Source organism: Triticum urartu, chromosome 6 (assembly GCF_003073215.2).
Source record: "Triticum urartu cultivar G1812 chromosome 6, Tu2.1, whole genome shotgun sequence".
Classification (NCBI taxonomy): domain Eukaryota; kingdom Viridiplantae; phylum Streptophyta; class Magnoliopsida; order Poales; family Poaceae; genus Triticum; species Triticum urartu.
Window position 1 is genome coordinate 504827148 of NC_053027.1, and position 18884 is coordinate 504846031.

Genomic DNA, 18884 nt, shown 5'->3' on the forward strand with positions numbered 1-18884 from the left:
TTTGATAGCACACAAAGTGTTCCTCCGGTATTCAGGGGTTGCATAATCTCATAGTCAGAGGAATATGTATAAGTCATGAAGAAAGCAATAGCAATAATACTAAACGATCATTATAAGCTAACGGATGGGTCTTTTCCATCACATCATTCTGTAATGATGTGACCCCATTCATCAAATGACAACACATGTTTATGGTCAGGAAACTTAATAATCTTTCATTAACGAGCTAGTCAAGTAGTGGCATACTAGGGACACTCTGTTTGTCTATGTATTCACACATGTACTAAGTTTCTGTTTAATACAATTCTAGCATGAATAATAAACATTTATCATGATACAAGGAAATATAAATAACAACTTTATTATTGTCTCTAGGGCATATTTCCTTCAGTCTCCCACTTGCACTAGAGTCAATAATCTAGATTACATAGTAATGATTCTAACACCCATGGAGTCTTGGTGCTGATCATGTTTTGCTCGTGGAAGAGGCTTAGTCAACGAGTCTGCAACATTCATATCCGTATGTATTTTGCAAATCTCCATGTCTCCCTCCTTGACTTGATCGAGGATGGAATTGAAGCGTCTCTTGATGTGTTTGGTTCTCTTGTGAAATTTGGATTCCTTCGCCAAGGCTATTGCTCCAGTATTGTCACAAAAGATTTTCATTGGACCCTATGCACATGGTATTACACCTAGATTGGATATGAACTCCTTCATCCAGACTCCTTCATTTGCTGCTTCCGATGCAGCTATGTACTCCGCTTCACACGTAGATCCCGCCACGGCGCTCTGCTTGGAACTGCACCAACTGATAGCTCCGCCATTCAATATAAATACGTTTCCGGTTTGTGACTTAGAGTCATCCAGATCAGTGTCAAAGATTGCATCTACGTAACCATTTACGACGAGCTCTTTTCAGGTATTTCAGGATGTTCTTGACCGCTGTCCAGTGATCCACTCCTGGATTACTTTGGTACCTCCCTGCTAAACTAATAGTGAGACACACATCAGGTCTGGTACACAGCATTGCATACATGATAGAACCTATGGCTGAGGCATAGGGAATGACTTCCATTTTATCTCTATCTTCTGAAGTGTTCGGGCATTGAGTCTGACTCAACTTCACACCTTGTAATAGAGGCAAGAACCCTTTCTTGACTGATATATTTTGAACTTCTTCAAAACTTTATCAATACCTGAGATTGTATATGTTACTTGCCCGAGATTCGATCGTCGGTATCTCAATACCTAGTTCAATCTCGTTACCGGCAAGTCCCTTTGCTCGTTCTGTAATACCTCATCTTGCAACTAACTTATTAGTTGTATTGCTTGCAAGGCTTTAAGTGATGTGCATCACCGTGAGGGCCCAGAGATACCTCTCCGACAATTGGAGTGACAAATCCTAATCTCGAAATATGCCAACCCAACATGTATCTTTGGAGACACCTATAGAGCACCTTTATAATCACCCAGTTACGTTGTGACGTTTGGTAGCACACAAAGTGTTCCTCCGGTAAATGGGAGTTGCATAATCTCATAGTCATAGGAACATGTATAAGTCATGAAGAAAGCAATAGCAACATACTAAACGATCGGGTGCTGGAATGGGTCATGTCAATCACATCATTCTCCTAATGATGTGATCCCGTTAATCAAATGACAACTCATGTCTATGGTTAGGAAACATAACCATCTTCGATTAACGAGCTAGTCAAGTAGAGGCATACTAGTGACACTTTGTTTGTCTATGTATTCACATAAGTATTATGTTTCCGGTTAATACAATTCTAGCATGAATAATAAACATTTATCATGATATAAGGAAATAAATAATAACTTTATTATTGCCTCTAGGGCATATTTCCTTCAGTCTCCCACTTGCACTAGAGTCAATAATCTAGATTACACAGTAATGATTCTAACACCCATGGAGCCTTGGTGCTGATCATGTTTTGCTCGTGGAAGAGGCTTAGTCAATGGGTCTGCTACATTCAGATCCGTATGTATCTTGCAAATCTCTATGTCTACCACCTGGACTAGATCCCGGATGGAATTGAAGCGTCTCTTGATGTGCTTGGTTCTCTTGTGAAATCTGGATTCCTTTGCCAAGGCAATTGCACCAGTATTGTCACAAAAGATTTTCATTGGACCCGATGCACTAGGTATGACACCTAGATCGGATATGAACTCCTTCATCCAGACTCCTTCATTTGCTGCTTCCGAAGCAGCTATGTACTCTGCTTCACATGTAGATCCCGCCATGACGCTTTGTTTAGAACTGCACCAACTGACAGCTCCACCGTTTAGTAAAAACACGTATCCGGTTTGCGATTTAGAATCGTCCGGATCGGTGTCAAAGCTTGCATCAACGTAACCATTTACGACGAGCTCTTTGTAACCTCCATATATGAGAAACATATCCTTAGTCCTTTTTAGGTATTTCAGGATGTTCTTGACCGTTGTCCAGTGATCCACTCCTGGATTACTTTGGTACCTCCCTGCTAAACTAATAGTGAGACACACATCAGGTCTGGTACACAGCATTGCATACATGATAGAACCTATGGCTGAGGCATAGGGAATGACTTCCATTTTCTCTCTATCTTCTGAAGTGGTCGGGCATTGAGTCTGACTCAACTTCACACCTTGTAATAGAGGCAAGAACAATTTCTTGATTGATATATTTTGAACTTCTTCAAAACTTTATCAAGGTATGTACTTTGTGAAAGTCCAATTATGTGTCTTGATCTATCTCTATAGATCTTGATGCCTAATATATAAGCAGCTTCTCCGAGGTCTTTCATTGAAAAATTCTTATTCAAGTATCCTTTTATGCTATCCAGAAATTCTGTATCATTTCCAATCCACAATATGTCATCCACATATAATATTAGAAATGCTACAGAGCTCCCACTCACTTTCTTGTAAATACATGCTTCTCCAAAAGATTGTATAAAACCATATGCTTTGATCACACTATCAAAGCGTATATTCCAACTCCGAGAGGCTTGCACTAGTCCATAAATGGATCGCTGGAGCTTGCATACTTTGTTAGCACCTTTTGGATCGACAAAACCTTCTGGTTGCATCATATACAATTCTTCTTTAAGATATCCATTAAGGAATGCAGTTTTGACATCCATTTGCCAAATTTCATAATCATAAAATGTGGCAATTGATAACATGATTTGGACATACTTAAGCATCGCTACAGGTGAGAAGATCCATTTATTCTCTATTGCTTGCCTATTATCGGGCAAGTCAACCAAAGTCCACACTTTGTTCTCATACATGGATCCCATCTCAAATTTCATGGCCTCAAGCCATTTTTTGGAATCAGGGCTCATCATCGCTTCCTCATAGTTCGTAGGTTCATCATGGTCAAGTAACATGACCTCCAGAACAGGATTATCGTACCACTCTGGTGCGGATCGTACTCTGGTTGATCTACGAGGTTTGGTAGTAACTTGATCAGAAGTTTCATGATAATCATCATTAGCTTCCTCACTAATTGGTGTAGGAATCACCGGAACTGATTTCTTTGATGAACTACTTTCCAAATCGGGAGAAGGTACAATTACCTCATCAAGTTCTACTTTCCTCCCACTCACTTCTTTCCAGAGAAACTCCTTCTCTAGAAAGGATTCACTCTTAGCAACAAAGATCTTGCCCTTGGATCTATGATAGTAGGTGTACCCAACAATTTCTTTTGGGTATCCTATTAATACGCACTTCTCTGATTTGTGTTTGAGCTTATCAGGCTGAAACTTTTTCACCTAAGCATCGCAACCCCAAACTTTAAGAAGCGACAACTTAGGTTTCTTGCCAAACCACGGTTCATAAGTTGTTGTCTCAATGGATTTAGATGGTGCCCTATTTAACATGAATGGAGCCGTCTCTAAAGCATAACCCCCAAACAATAGCGGTAAATAAGTAAGAGACATGATAGATTGCACCATATCTAATAAAGTACGGTTACGACGTTCAGATACACCATTACGATGTGGTGTTCCAGGTGGCGTGAGTTGCGAAACTATTCCACATTGTTTCAAATGAAGACCAAACTCATAACTCAAATATTCACCTCCACAATCAGATCGTCGAAACTTTATTTTCTTGTTACGATGATTTTCTACTTCACTCTGAAATTCTTTGAACTTTTCAAATGTTTCAGACTTATGTTTATTAAGTAGATATACCTATATATGATCAAATCATCTGTGAAGGTCAGAAAATAACGATACCCGCCGCGAGCCTCAACACTCATTGGACCATATACATCAGTATGTATTATTTCCAATAAGTCAGTTGCTCGCTCCATTGTTCCAGAGAACGGAGTCTTAGTCATCTTGCTCATGAGGCATGGTTCGCAAGCATCAAGTGATTCACAATCAAGTGATTCCAAAAGCCCATCAGCATGGAGTTTCTTCATGCGCTTTACACCAATATGACCTAAACTGCAGTGCCACAGATAAGTTGCACTATCATTATGAACTTTGCATCTTTTGGCTTCAATATTATGAATATGTGTATCACTACAATCGAGATACAACAAAAATAGACCACTCATCAAGGGTGCATGACATAAAAGATATTACTCATATAAATAGAACAACCATTATTCTCTAATTTGAATGAATAACCGTCTCGCATCAAACAAGATCCAGATATAATGTTCATGCTCAACGCTGGCACCAAATAATAATTATTTAGGTCTAAAACTAACCCCGACGGTAGATGTAGAGGTAGCGTGCCGACGGCGATCACATCGACTTTCAAACCATTTCCCACGTGCATCGTCACCTCGTCCTTAGCCAATCTTCATTTAATCTGTAGCCCCTCTTTCGAGTTGCAAATATGAATGTAACACCCCGGATGTAATTTACCTTATTTGTATTCCAACTCCTGCCCTTTCTGGCACTAAGTTATATTATTTCCTCGTTGTTGGGTTTTTTGTCTCTGTGTGTTTTGGTATTTGTCATGCATCTCATATCATGTCATCATGTGCATTGCATTTGCATACACGTTCGTCTCATGCATCCGAGCTTTTTCCCCGTTGTCCGTTTTGCATTCCGGCGCTCCTATGTCCTCCGGTGTCCCTTTCTACCTCTTTTCGTGTACGGGCATTATACATTTCCGGATTGGACCGAGACTTGCCATGCGGCCTTGGTTTACTACCGGTAGACCGCCTGTCAAGTTTCGTGCCATTTGGACTTCGTTTGATACTCCAACGGTTAACTGAGGGACCGAAAAGGCATCGTGTGTGTTGCAGCCCAACACCCCTCCAAAGTGGCCCAAAACCCACCTAAACCTCTTCTATCATCTAGAGCGTTCGACCACGATCGCGTGGCCGCAAACCGCACCTCATTTGGAGCTTCCTAGCTCCTCCTACCTCTATATATAGACCCCTCCCGAAAATCCCGGATCTCCTCTTCCCCTAACCCTAAATTTTCCCTCGCGCCGCACCAGACGTGTCCGAACCCGGCCGGACACAACCGTCGCCGCCAGTCCCGAGCCCACTTCGTGGCCTCCCGCCGCCGCTGGCCCGCGGGGCCCGTGGCCGGCCCTCCCCGCCGACCGACCGGGCCAGAGGCGCCCCGCGCCACCATCCGCCACCGCGCCGCCCGTTCGCCCCGCCGCCCGCCGGTGCTCGTCTCCGCCGCCATCAGCTCCGGCCCCCGCAGAGGATTCGGCCACCTCCCCCAACTCCGGTGCCCCCAAGCGTCTCCGGCGAGCACTGTTCCGGCCACCTCGGTTCGCGTGCCGCGAGATCCAGATCCAGATCCATCCCCTCTCGGTTGACTTTTTCGTCCCTAACCCTAGCGTTTTTGCATACTTTGGCATGCCATTACTTCCTCATCATAGCTCCGATTCGTGCGTGTAGCATATCAAAATGCCCGCCTCGACGAGTACATCATTTCATCCGATTGCATCTTTTTCATTTGAGCTCATCTTGGTGCCCGAAATGCTGTTGGAAGAGGGCTATGTGATGATAGTTTCAGATCTGTTTCAGCAAATGCACTTTTGTCATTTTTGCCATGATTAATGTGTGCATGATATGATCCTGAGCTCTACATGTGTTTTGAAGAATGTCATGCCATCTTTACAGGGGTGTATGCCATGTATTTTTGTGATATTTGTGGTGACTAGCACAAGCATGCAAAGTAGCTTACTCAATGATGCTGATTTCAGGGACTTAGAATTTCACTAAGTCCTTGCCCTGTCATTATTTTTATGCCATATATTCATGTTGTTTCCTAGTGATCCGTGCCTCTTTTGAGCATGATCAGTAAGGATGTTTTGTAAATAATGTTGTCCTCTATCCATCCATGTCTTTGTTTGCAATTATGGAGCACCCTATCTTGAGTCAATCAAGCTCTACTTTTGCTATAAAATGTTCCTGGCAGATTGTTAACATGTTTTGCAATTTTGCCAAGCTTGTTGTAGATGATCCGTGCATGCTATGTTGTTGTTCTTGCCATGTCTAGCTTCTATGCCATGTCTATTTGCTGGGTGTATGCTTAGTTTGTCATGCAATGCCTCGTAGTGAGTGCATCGAGCTCATAAACATGCCTACTTGATATCTGTTTTGCATGCTCCAGTTTTTCACTAAGTCTGAATCTGTTTATGTTTTTTGCTATGTTCACATGGTTGAAATTGTATTTTCTGATCCCTTTTGGCTCATGGTCACTAAGGGACTTTTGTTACATGCTTTGAGTAGCTTCATGCCATGCCTTGGTTTGCCATGATATGTTCCTGTAGCATGTAGTTATCATGCTCTAAACATTGTTTCCTGATGATAAATTCCTGACTTGCTATTAATTTCACTAAGTCTGAAACCTGTTATCTTTTGCACTTTTTCCATGCTTTTTTGAACCTGTTATTGAGTGATTTAGCCGTAGCTCAGTGTTCATCTTTTCTCAAGCATCATGAGTGGACCCTGGCCATGTATTTTGTAGCCATGTTTGAGTGCAGTAGCTTATTTATATTGATGCATTTAGATGGCCTCTTGCTGATTATCGCAGATCGGTGCCATATTTGTTTTGCTTGCCATTTCCAAACCGTGCATCCAATTCTGGTGATCTTTATATCGATTTCGACCGAAATCAACTCACCTTTCCAGTGGCACACTTGGTTTTCCAAGTTGATGCCAGGTTCAATCATTCTTTTCCAAATCTTGCATATGCATCACATACCGCATCCCGCATATCATACCATGTTTGCATCATGTTGCTTGAGCATTGCACGTGGTTGATTGTATTCCTTTTGCTTGTTGTTATTGTTTGGGTAGAGCCGGGAGACGAGTACGTGATTGAGGAGCCCGTTGAGTATGCTTACGAGGATCAAGGCAACTCTGAAAACTTTGCAGGCAAGATGACCATACCCTCGAAATCACTTCTATCTTTGCTTGCTAGATGCTCGCTCTTTTGCTATGCCTATGCTACGATACCTACCACTTGCTTATCATGCCTCCCAAATTGCCATGTCAAACCTCTAACCCACCTTGTCCTAGAAAACCGTTGTTTGGCTATGTTACCACTTTGCTCAGCCCTTCTTATAGCGTTGCTAGTTGCAGGTGAAGATTGGAGTTTGTTCCTTGTTGGAACATGTTTATTGTTGGGGTATCACCATATTATCTTGTTTATCTTAATGCACCTATATACTTGGTAAAGGGTGGAAGGCTCGGCCTTATGCCTGGTGTTTTGTTCCACTCTTGCCACCCTAGTTTCCGTCATATCGGTGTTATGTTCCCGGATTTTGCGTTCCTTACACGGTTGGGTTATAATGGGAACCCCTTGACAGTTCGCCTTGAATAAAACTCTTCCAGCATGGCCCAACATTGGTTTTACCATTCGCAACCTAGCCTTTTTTCCCTTGGGTTTCGTGGACTCAAGGGTCATCTTTATTTTCCCCCCCCCCCCCCCGGGGCCAGTGCTTCTCTAAGTGTTGGTCCAACTGAGCAATGTCCGGGGCTACCAGGGGCAACTCTGGGCTGGCCTACCCGACATCTGGCTCATCTGAGTGTGCCCTGAGAACGAGATATGTGCATCTCCTATCGGGATTTGTCGGCACATTCGGGCGATTTTGCTGGTTTAGTTTTACCATTGTCGAGGATGTCTTGTAACCGGGATGCCAAGTCTGATCGGATTGTCTTGGGAGAAGGAATATCCTTCGTTGACCGTGAGAGCTTGTGATGGGCTAAGTTGGGACTCCCCTACAGGGATTTGAACTTTCAAAAGCCGTGCCCGCGGTTATGGGTAGATGTGAATTTGTTAATGTCCGGTTGTAGATAACCTGAAACTTAACTTAATTAAAATGCACCAACCGCGTGTGTTACCGTGATGGTCTCTTCTCGGCGGAGTCCGGGAAGTGAACATGGTGTTGGAGTAATGCTTGACGTAGGTTGTTCTAGGATCACTTCTTGATCATAGTTGTTCGACCGTGCTTTTGCCTTCTCTTCTTGCTCTCTTTTGCGAATATGTTAGCCACCATATATGCTAGTCGCTTGCTGCAGCTCCACATCATACCTTTACCCTACCTATAAGCTTAAATAGTCTTGATCGCGAGGGTGTGAGATTGCTGAGTCCCCGTGACTCACAGATTACTTCCAAAACTAGATGCAGGGACCGATGATACCGCTCCAGGTGATTCAACTGAGCTCAAGTGGCTGTTCGATGAGGACTCAGGACGATACTACGTGTCTTTCCCAGATGATCAGTAGTGGCCCCCAGTTGGGGCGATCAGGGACTTTGTCGCATTTGGGGATTGATCTTTATTTTGGTTCCGTAGTCAGACCTTGAGTGTATTTGGATGATTGTAGTGACTTATTTATGTAATTGTGTGACGTGGCGAGGGTAAGCCAACTATGTACCTTCCCCCTTTATTTATTTACATGGGTTTTTGTGAAGATTACCTCACTTGCGACATTGCTTTCAATGCGGTTATGCCTCTAAGTCGTGCTTCGACACGTGGGAGATATAGCCGCATCGAGGGCGTTACAATGAGCAACAGAACTAGTATCAAATACCCAGGCACTAATACGAGCATTAGTAAGGTACACATCAATAACATGTATATCAAATATACCTTTCACTTTGCCATCCTTCTTATCCGCCAAATACTTGGTGCAGTTCCGCTTCCAGTGACCAGTCCCTTTGCAGTAGAAGCACTCAGTCTCAGGTCTAGGTCCAGACTTCGGCTTCTTCCCTTGAGCAACAACTGTCTTGCTATTCTTCTTGAAGTTCCCCTTCTTCCCTTTGCCCTTTTTCTTGAAACTAGTGGTCTTGTTAACCATCAACACTTGATGCTCCTTCTTGATTTCTACCTCCACAGCCTTTAGCATCGTGAAGAGCTCGGGATTAGTCTTTTCCATCCCTTGCATATTATAGTTCATCACGAAGCCTTTATAGCTTGGTGGCAGCGATTGAAGAACTCTGTCAATGACACTAGCATCAGGAAGATTAACTCCCAATTGAGTCAAGTGGTTGTGGTACCCAGACATTCTAAGTATGTGTTCACTGACAGAACTATTCTCCTCCATTTTGCAGCTATAGAACTTGTTGGAGACTTCATATCTCTCAACTCAGGCATTTGCTTGAAATATCAACTTCAACTCCTGGAACATCTCATATGCTCCATGACGTTCAAAACGTATTTGAAGTCTAGATTCTTTGTGAACACCGAACAAAGTCTTAGGGGCTACTATCTATACACAGACAGTTTTTCTCATATAACCAAAAGGTATTATATTACGTACCTCAAAGCCTCTCAGAAGGCTAGTATGGCCTCATTCAATCCGCTTTTGGCGGACTGAACCCTTTCAACCACCATACTCATAAGGGTATGATGTTCTTTTACAATGATGGCACTCTGAAGTGCTTCCACCAGAGTATACGGCGCCTCCGGATTGACAGGGGTCGTCGGTGGGATTTGTGCACCACCTTCTTTCGAAGGAGGTTGCCCACCTGATTCCGGAGCCGTATAGGTCTCCAGAATAATATTCGGTTGGTGGCCGAATTGGGCGTGGCCCCCGTCGTCAGTCTCCATGGGGGTCGATTCCCCCATGTTTTTGGTAGCAGGGATATCGCCCTCTGGCGCCACCGTGGCAGCTCCCCGCACCTTCCCCTGACCCGGAAGGGTCCTTCGGGACAACACTTCGGCATTATCCATAGTTTTGGGGGAGGAGGCCGGCAGAGGTGACCCGCTATCCATCACATTCAGATCCAGCGAATTCCCCGAAGGTGAGGATTGTTGTGGGAGGACGCGAGCCGGATTGCAGCACGTAATGAAGTATATTAAGATCACAAAGCGGAAGGCCGGATAGATATATAAGTACAAGTTCCTTTGGGGGTACTTACAATACGGCCAGGGGCTTCGTCCTGGGCTGCCATTCATCAGCGTCCGATTTGGAGTCATCCATGAGGGAGATTCTCCCTTTGTTGGACGCATCCGCCTCCAGATCCGCGGAAGCCCCCCTTTTCTTCTTTCCCCCCTTAAGGGGAGACTTACTCTCTTACTCCTCCCCTTCATCTTCGTCAGGGGAGGAGTGGGTCTCGGTGTCTTCGGACACTACGTCCGAAGCACCTTTACGGCGGAGGCCACTTTTGGCCTCCTTGCCCTTCTTCTTGGCTCGCTTTTTCGGTGCATGATATGGCACCGAAACCATCATCCTCATTAACAGAGGGGTGGTTGGGTCTTCGGGTAGCGGAGCCGGACAGTGAATCCGCTACGCGTTCTTTGTCCAGCCCTGTGGGATGAATGGAAAGCTTAGTAAGCCCCTTGGATTTGTAAATAATAAAGTTATCATAAAAACTTACGGGAGATGATGCGTGAGTACAGTCAAGGCTGATATCCTCGGTCGTTTTTGCCCACGTCTTTTGGGTCTTGAACAGCAGCTTCCACATGTCTTCGTGCTCCATGCCAAAGAATCACTGCAGGGTCCGGGGACCGGCCGGGTCGAACTCCCACATGTGCCGAGTCCAGTCTTGGCAGGGGAGAATCCGTCTAAAGAGCATTACCTGGATTACGCTGGCAAGACTAGTATTCTTGTCTACCATACTCTTGATGTGCTTCTGTGGCATCATCACCTCGTCGGATGACGCCCAGTCCAGGCCCTTGTTGAGCCAGGATGTCAGCCGCAGTGGAGGCTCAGACTTGAACTCGGGAGGGGTGGCCCATGTGGAGTCACGGGGTTCCGTGACGTAGAACCACCCATGCTTCGACCCCTTCACGGTCTCCACGAAGGTGCCTTTCGGCCAAGTGACATTGGGAAGCTTTCTCACCATGGTGCCGCCGCACTCCGTTTGTTGACCATCCACCACTTTTGGCTTCACATTGAAGACCTTGAGCCATAGGCCGAAGCAGGGAGGGATGCGGAGGAATGCCTCACATACGACGATGAACACCGAAATGTTGAGGAAGGATTTCGGAGCTAGATCATGGAAATCTATCCCGTAATAAAACATAAGGCCATGGACGAAAGGATGGAGGGGAAACCCTAATCCACGGAGGAAATGAGGGATAAATACTACCCTCTCATGGGGCTCCAGAGTAGGGACGATCTGCTTCTTGGCTGGAAGCCATCCACTTGATGTCCTCCTGCATGACGGAGGAAGCCATCCACTTGCCCTGCGCTCCAGATCCGGACATGGCTGGAATGTTTTCTGGGGATGGAAGGGATCGAAGCTTAGGCTCTGGAGCTTGAGGGCGGATGGGCTGAGGAAGAAGAAAGTGTTGACACCAGATTTTGGCATGGTCACGAATCCGGGTTCGTATGCAAAAGTTAGAGGCAACACTTCGCGGGCTGGCCCTGAGTGAGAAAGTATTCATCCTTTGCCGGCTAAATGAAACCTTGCCGGGGTAAAACCTTGCCGATGTGAGGGCTTGCCGGCGTGGAAAGCTTGCCGGCGGAGAAGCTTGCCGGCGTGGAAAGCTTGCCGGCGGAAAAGCTTGCCGGGGGGAAAAGCTTGCCGGGCGAAGACCTTGCCGGGGGAAGAGCTTGCCGGGCGAAGACCTTGCCGGGGCTGAAAAGCTTGCCGGGGAAAAGCTTGCTGGGGTGCAAACTGTCAAGGACAATCCGACGAGAAGCTGAAGATGGGCTCAAATGATTATCTAGATGGACTCAGATGAAGAAGTGTTCAACATGAGAGTTATTCGTAACATTGAAACAGTCAACTTTGCTTTTGGAGTCATCATCATCAGATGTAGTATACGACCTGCAGAGATGCTACAAGAGTCGGACGGTCCAGTCAGCTATATGACCGAGTCCGACTCGAAATTAAAGATGACCCCGTGGAGTATTCAAGATGGCCTTATTTGGAAAAGTGATCAACATACGGATTGTTGGCCTCATAGAAGTGTAAAAAATTGATATTTGAACCGTCTCCATCGGAAGTCATATGCAGATTCCACGGCCTGCGCAAGGAGCAAGACAGAAGATTGGATCAGATTCGGGCCGAATCTAAGTGGGACCAGAACTAGGACTCTAGGTCGTGAATTGATGTAATTTTCTTGTAAGGAAAGCCTAGATGAATCCTTTGCTTGTACGGGAAGTCCAGCCGCCTCTTATATATGTTGGGGGTGACGGCCGATTGAACAACACACAATCGAACAAATCAATATACTACTTTTTCATCTACGTCTTATCTCTCCACCATTTTTCTCTCTCGTTCTTCGCTGTTCTTCGTGTTTGAGAGCTGTGAATCCCGAGGCTCTAGGGGCAAGCGAATCAACCTAGGGCAGCCCATAGCTGCCGCAATCCCTGACGGGGTCCCTCTCGGGTGCGCGGGGTTTCGGGTCTGCAAAAGCGCCCGCCGACTGTCTTGCGTATCGCGCTGTCGGTCGGGTCTCCTTCGACGTGAGCTGCGGTGCATCACCCCCGGCGTCGAGGGTACACATGACGTGTTCGTGTGTCAACACACTTTTTGGCGACTCCGCTGGAGACCAAAGATCAATCGTCATCATCCACCATGTCTGATATTCCCAAGCCATCTGAGGTAGACGCCGATAACATCATTAAGCCCAGTCTTGATGAGATATCGGCCGATCATCGCGAAGTTTATGAGGAGTACAAGAAGGCGCGCGAGGAGAAGGACTTGCAGGAGTTCCTTGCAAAGTTCAAGAAGGATCGCCAAGGCAACATCACTCCGATTGAAGAAATCAAGTTCCCTCCTCTTCAAGCCGAGCAGGTTAAACCCTCTGTAAGTACTGCCTTTTCTCCTGAGCAATGGGATGAGATTGAAAGTCGTATTGCTGATGGTAACAATCTAGTCTACCAAACTTCCATAGAAAATACTAATGCTCAGAAGAATACATCTCAATCGTCTAGTGGTAATGATGGTGTAGCTGCTAGTGTGCAGAACCCTAATCTGGCTTTACCTATTGCATCGGCGCCTCCCGTGCCGATGGCTTATTATCCTACCCAAACAAATCAGATTGTGACTGCACCCATCAACCCTATTATGAGCACGCCAGGTTCGGTGACAACGCTGAACCAAACCCTACCTACAGCTACAACCACTCGACCACTACCAAACTATGGGTCGACATACATGCCACAATTCCTACCTGCAGCTAGTAACCCTACTCCTCTTATGCCACTGCCACAAGCTTCATCGTCCACTATGGATGATGGTCTAGCTAATCTTAGAGAAGAGATGGCTAAGATGCTTCGAGAGAATTTTGGAGTTGAGTTACCTCGGAATCGGATTTACCAAAAGCCGTACCCCGAGTACTTTGATGCCATCTAGTGCCCTCCAGGATATAAAATTATAGATTGTGTTAAGTTTAATGGAGAGGTACAAAAACCACATGGGAGCATGTTAGTCAATATTTAGCACAATTAGGTGAGGCAGGCTCATTGAATGAATTGAAAGTGCGTTTATTTCCTTTATCATTAACTGGTACCGCATTTTCATGTCTTTACCACATGGTTCCATTCGGGTTTGGTCGCAGCTAGAGCAGAAGTTTCATGATCACTTTTATAGCGGCGACAATGAACTCAAGTTGTCACATCTAACATCGGTTAAACAGAAGCATGATGAATCGGTCTCCGATTACGTCAAGAGATTCAGAGAAACAAAAAACCGGGGTTTTAGTTTGGTGATAACCGAGAGGGACTTGGCGGACCTAGTGCTGAGTGGTTTGAGAACTCCCATTAGAGAAAAGCTGGAAGGCTATGAGTTCTTAAATATCAACCAAGTCTTACAAAGGGCTTTGGCTCAGGAAAGCCGAATCAAAGACCTCAAACAAGTGCATAGATACAAAGCCGATCGTCCAAAGATGAATATGGTGGAATATGATAGTGATCACTCAGACGATGAGAGTGATGTTTTTTCTACTGAATTTGTTTGGCCATCTAAGGCCAAACCCTTTACTTGCAATGATCTGAAACCGATTCGTAAGAATCGTGATGAAGAGATGAAGTTTACTTTTAACATTGCTAAGTGTGATAGAATATTTGATGCTTTGCTGCAGGCTAAGATTATTAGAATATCTCGTACATTACCGCCGTTTGAAGAGCTGAAACGGCGCGCTTATTGCAAGTATCATAATTCTTTTTCTCATGCTACTAATGATTGCAATGTTTTTCGACGACAGATACAATCGGCCATTAATGACGGACGATTGAACTTTTCTGAGATGCAAGTTGATAAACAACCTTTTCTAATGAATACCATGGATTTGGAGGGGAAGAAGCTACTCATTCGGCTGAAGGTAGCCGAATCTGCTAATAAAACTAATGTCATTATTGGTGAGCCCAGGAAAGACAAGGAGGGCAACAAGGTCTTGGGGAGACATGTTGTGCTTGATAAGAAGCCCGATGGCAAGGAAGTGATCAAAGTCACCATCAAGAATCCTACACTCGGAGGGCAACCGCAAGTGCAAGAAAATACTCGAGTTAAATCTGTCAAACCCAAGAGTCCAGAAGTTGGCAAGTGGAAGAGGAATGAGGCAAAAGTGCAGCGCAAGAAAATCAAGCCAACTTTTGATATGTTATTGTCCAAGTATGCCAATCATGCGGCTGGTTCTAGCTCTAACCGGTCATCAAATTGGAAGCCCTCAAGGTCACCTCCTCATGCCAATCATGCGGCTGGTTCTAGCTCTAACCGGTCATCAAATTGGAAGCCCTCAAGGTCACCTCCTCGGGAAGAATTTCAGCATCATGCAAGGCCATATGGGTCATGGGCGCCAGGACCATGGATGCCGCCACCCCCCCTATGTGCCATACTACATGGGGGACTTCAATGGACGATGGAGGCAGCCCCCAATGGCCCCTTATGCTTTTCATCTGGGTTGGGCAGAACCAAGGAGGCCCGTTTGTGAGAGACTTTCTTATCCCACACGAGGCCGTTTGAACAATGGTGTCAATCAGCTAGTGCAAGATAATCAAAAAAGGGTCAGCAAGCAAGAATGGCGTGTTAAATCGCCAAGTGCTGCAATGGTCGAGTCAAGCAAAGGCAAGGAAAAAACCGATACCGACTCACTCATCTTGGGCTCCGAAACATTCACCATACAACAGCCGATTATGCATAACGATCCGACTGGGCCGATACTTGCTATCGCGCCAAAATACTCGGCTAAAGACCTTGAAGGAAACACCAGCCAAGTAAAGATGAGAGATCCTAAATACACTCAGCCAAAGTGGTGTCCTCCAGGGCTGACAAAAACACAAAAGAGGAAACTACAGAGGTTAAGGAGTCAAGAGATGACAAAAAAAGAAGCCGAGAAGCAAAGGGATAAGTTGTTCAATGACACTCGGCCCATGGTGCCTACAAAACAAGTGTGGAGGCCTAAACAAATACAAGATGCAGTCGCTTCTACACCTATCATAGCAGAACCTGCGCCACCAAAGGAGGACGATGCGACAGCTATTACATCGTCTGCAACACTTCTTACTTCTCCTTCACTTGGACAAATTTAAGAATCGGTGGATGCACTTGAAGAAGAGGATGATATGTTGGACTATGAGTCTACGCCGGTTCATGAAGGTATGGATATCAATATGGTGTATTACTTACCTGCTGAGTTTCGAGCTGTAGATGAGGAAGGGGAGGTGGCTCAGCTAGATTTTGGCCCTAAAAATGCAATATTCGAGAAGCCAAAAGACCCAGTAACGCATCTGAAACCGTTGTATCTCAGAGGTCATATCAATGGATCACTGCTCACTCGGATGCTTGTTGATGGTGGTGCTGTGGTGAATCTTATGCCGTATTCGGTCTTCAAAAAATTGGGGCTGCATGATGAAGAGTTGATAAAAACCAACATGGTGCTCAATGGATTTGAAGGCAAAGAGAAAACTGAAGCCAAAGGTGTGATGTATGTGGAGCTCACGGTGGGAAGTAAAACTTTGGCTACCGCATTCTTTGTAGCTGAGGTGCAAGGTAACTACAATGTCATACTAGGCCGTGATTGGGTTCATGCAAACTAGTGCGTGCCGTCTACTATGCACCAGTTTTTGATCCAGTGGGTTGATGATGAAGTGGAAGTCATTCATGCGGATAACTCGACCTGTGTTGCTTTGGCCGAGGCATCAGTGGATTGGCAACACCCAAATGCTACTTGCTTGACGGGACGTGACTTGTCAGAGTTTGATTTTCTCAGCGCAACCAAGAATGGTTTCGTGCCCGTCTCTTTAAAGCCGAATGGATGCAATCGGCTCCAAGGTATGACATGCTTAAATGGATCCTAACTCAGAGTGGTTACAAAAGCGACTTGTAGAATATCGATCCAATGAGAACGATATGTATGAGTCCATAGAAGAGTTAGATGATATGGATAAATTAGGACAAGGTTTTACATCGGCCGATCCATTAGAAGAGATAGATATAGGAGATGGTTCAACTCCTAGGCCGACATTTGTAAATGCAAATTTAAGAGCTGATCATAAAGCTAAGTTGATCAAGCTATTGAAAGAATATGTTTGTTGCTTTGCATGGGAATATCATGAGATGCCAGGTTTAAGCCGAGAGCTAGTGGAGCATCGGTTACCTATAAAGGCTGGTTTTAGACCATATAAACAATTGGCCAGAAAGTTTAATCCAAAAACATATGACCGGATCAAGGAAGAGATCGGTCGTTTGCTTAAAGCTAATTTTATTAGACCTTGTAGGTATGCCGAGTGGATTTCTAACATTGTCCCAGTGGAGAAGAAAGGATCCGGCAAGTTGAGAGTATGCATTGACTTCAGAGATTTGAATAGGGCTACACCCAAAGATGAGTATCCCATGCCAATAGCCGATATGCTTATTAATGATGCTTCTGGACATAAAGTTATTAGCTTTCTTGATGGTAATGCCGGGTATAATCAATTTTTTATGGCCGAAGAGGACATGTCCAAAACAGCTTTCCGATGCCCTGGTTTCCTTGGTTTATTCGAATGGACAGTGATGACATTCGGATTAAAAAATGATGGCGCCACATATCAAAGGGCTATGAATTTGATTTTTCATGATTTACTCGGTGTCATACTTGAAGTTTATATTGATGATATTGTTGTCAAATCGGATGTTTTTGAATCCCACTTGGCCAATTTGCGTTTAGCTTTTGAAAGAATGAAGAAGTATGGACTGAAGATGAATCCTTTGAAGTGTGCATTCGGTGTGTCGGCTGGTAAGTTTTTGGGTTTCATTATCCATGAAGATGGCATAGAGATTGCTCCCAAAAAGATAGAGGCCATACAGAAAGTGGAAGCTCCAAGATGCAAGAGAGATATGCAAAAGTTCCTTGGCAAGGTCAATTACTTGAGGAGGTTCATAGCTAATTTGTCAGGGAAGGTTGATGCGTTTACTCCTATCCTTCGGTTAAAGAATGATGTTGATTTCACTTGGGGGGCAAAACAGCAAGAAGCATTTGATATGATCAAGAATTATTTGTGCACTCCTCTGGTGATGAAAGCACCCAAGCATAGGGAACCCTTCAGGCTTTACATTGCAGCAGAAGAAGGAGTTATTGGTGCTGTTTTGACTCAAGAAACCGAGGGAAAAGAGCATGCTATTACATATTTGAGCAGACGCTTGTTGGACACCGAGACAAGGTATACATTTATTGAGAAACTATGTCTATGCTTATATTATGCTTGCACAAAATTGAGACATTATTTAGTGCCGAGTGCTTGTATAGTAGCTTGTCAAACTGATGTCATTAAATACATGTTGCATAGGCCAATTCTTAGTGGTAGAATTGGCAAGTTGGCTTATGCTTTGATTGAATATGATTTGGCTTATGAATCTCTAAAATCCATGAAAGGCCAAATCATTACTAAATTTATTGTTTAACATCGGATTGATGACAAGTATGACATTGATATAAACCTTGTCTTATTAGTACCGTGGAGATTATATTTTGATGGTTCAGTTTGTAGCAATGGCCAAGGTGTTGGTATTGTTTACATATCTCCTCATGGTGCTGTTTTTGAAGCCTCATGCCGCTTAGAATATTCTTGCACAAATAATCAAGACGAATATGAAGCATTGTTATTTGGTTTAGAGATGTTACTTGCTATAGGTGTTACACATATTGAGGCTTATGGTGATTCGTTACTAGTGGTGCAGCAAATATCCAAAGTATTTCAGTGTTTGGACGAATCACTTAATGTTTATCTTAATAAATGTCTAGATATAATTTCTACTTTCGATTGTTTTAGCATTGCTCATATATCTAGACATGACAATTGGAAAGCAAATGAGTTGGCACAACAGGCATCTGGCTACCATGTTGATCATGGCGTGTTTCATATTTCTGAAAAGCCGATGTCTAGTCTTGCCGATGTAGGGGAGGCCAAACCGGAGCCCACCGTTTCGGCCACTAATGAAATATTCAATGCAGGAGAAAGTCAAGACTGGAGGAAACCCATTGTTGATTATTTGTGTGATCCTAGTAGAAGG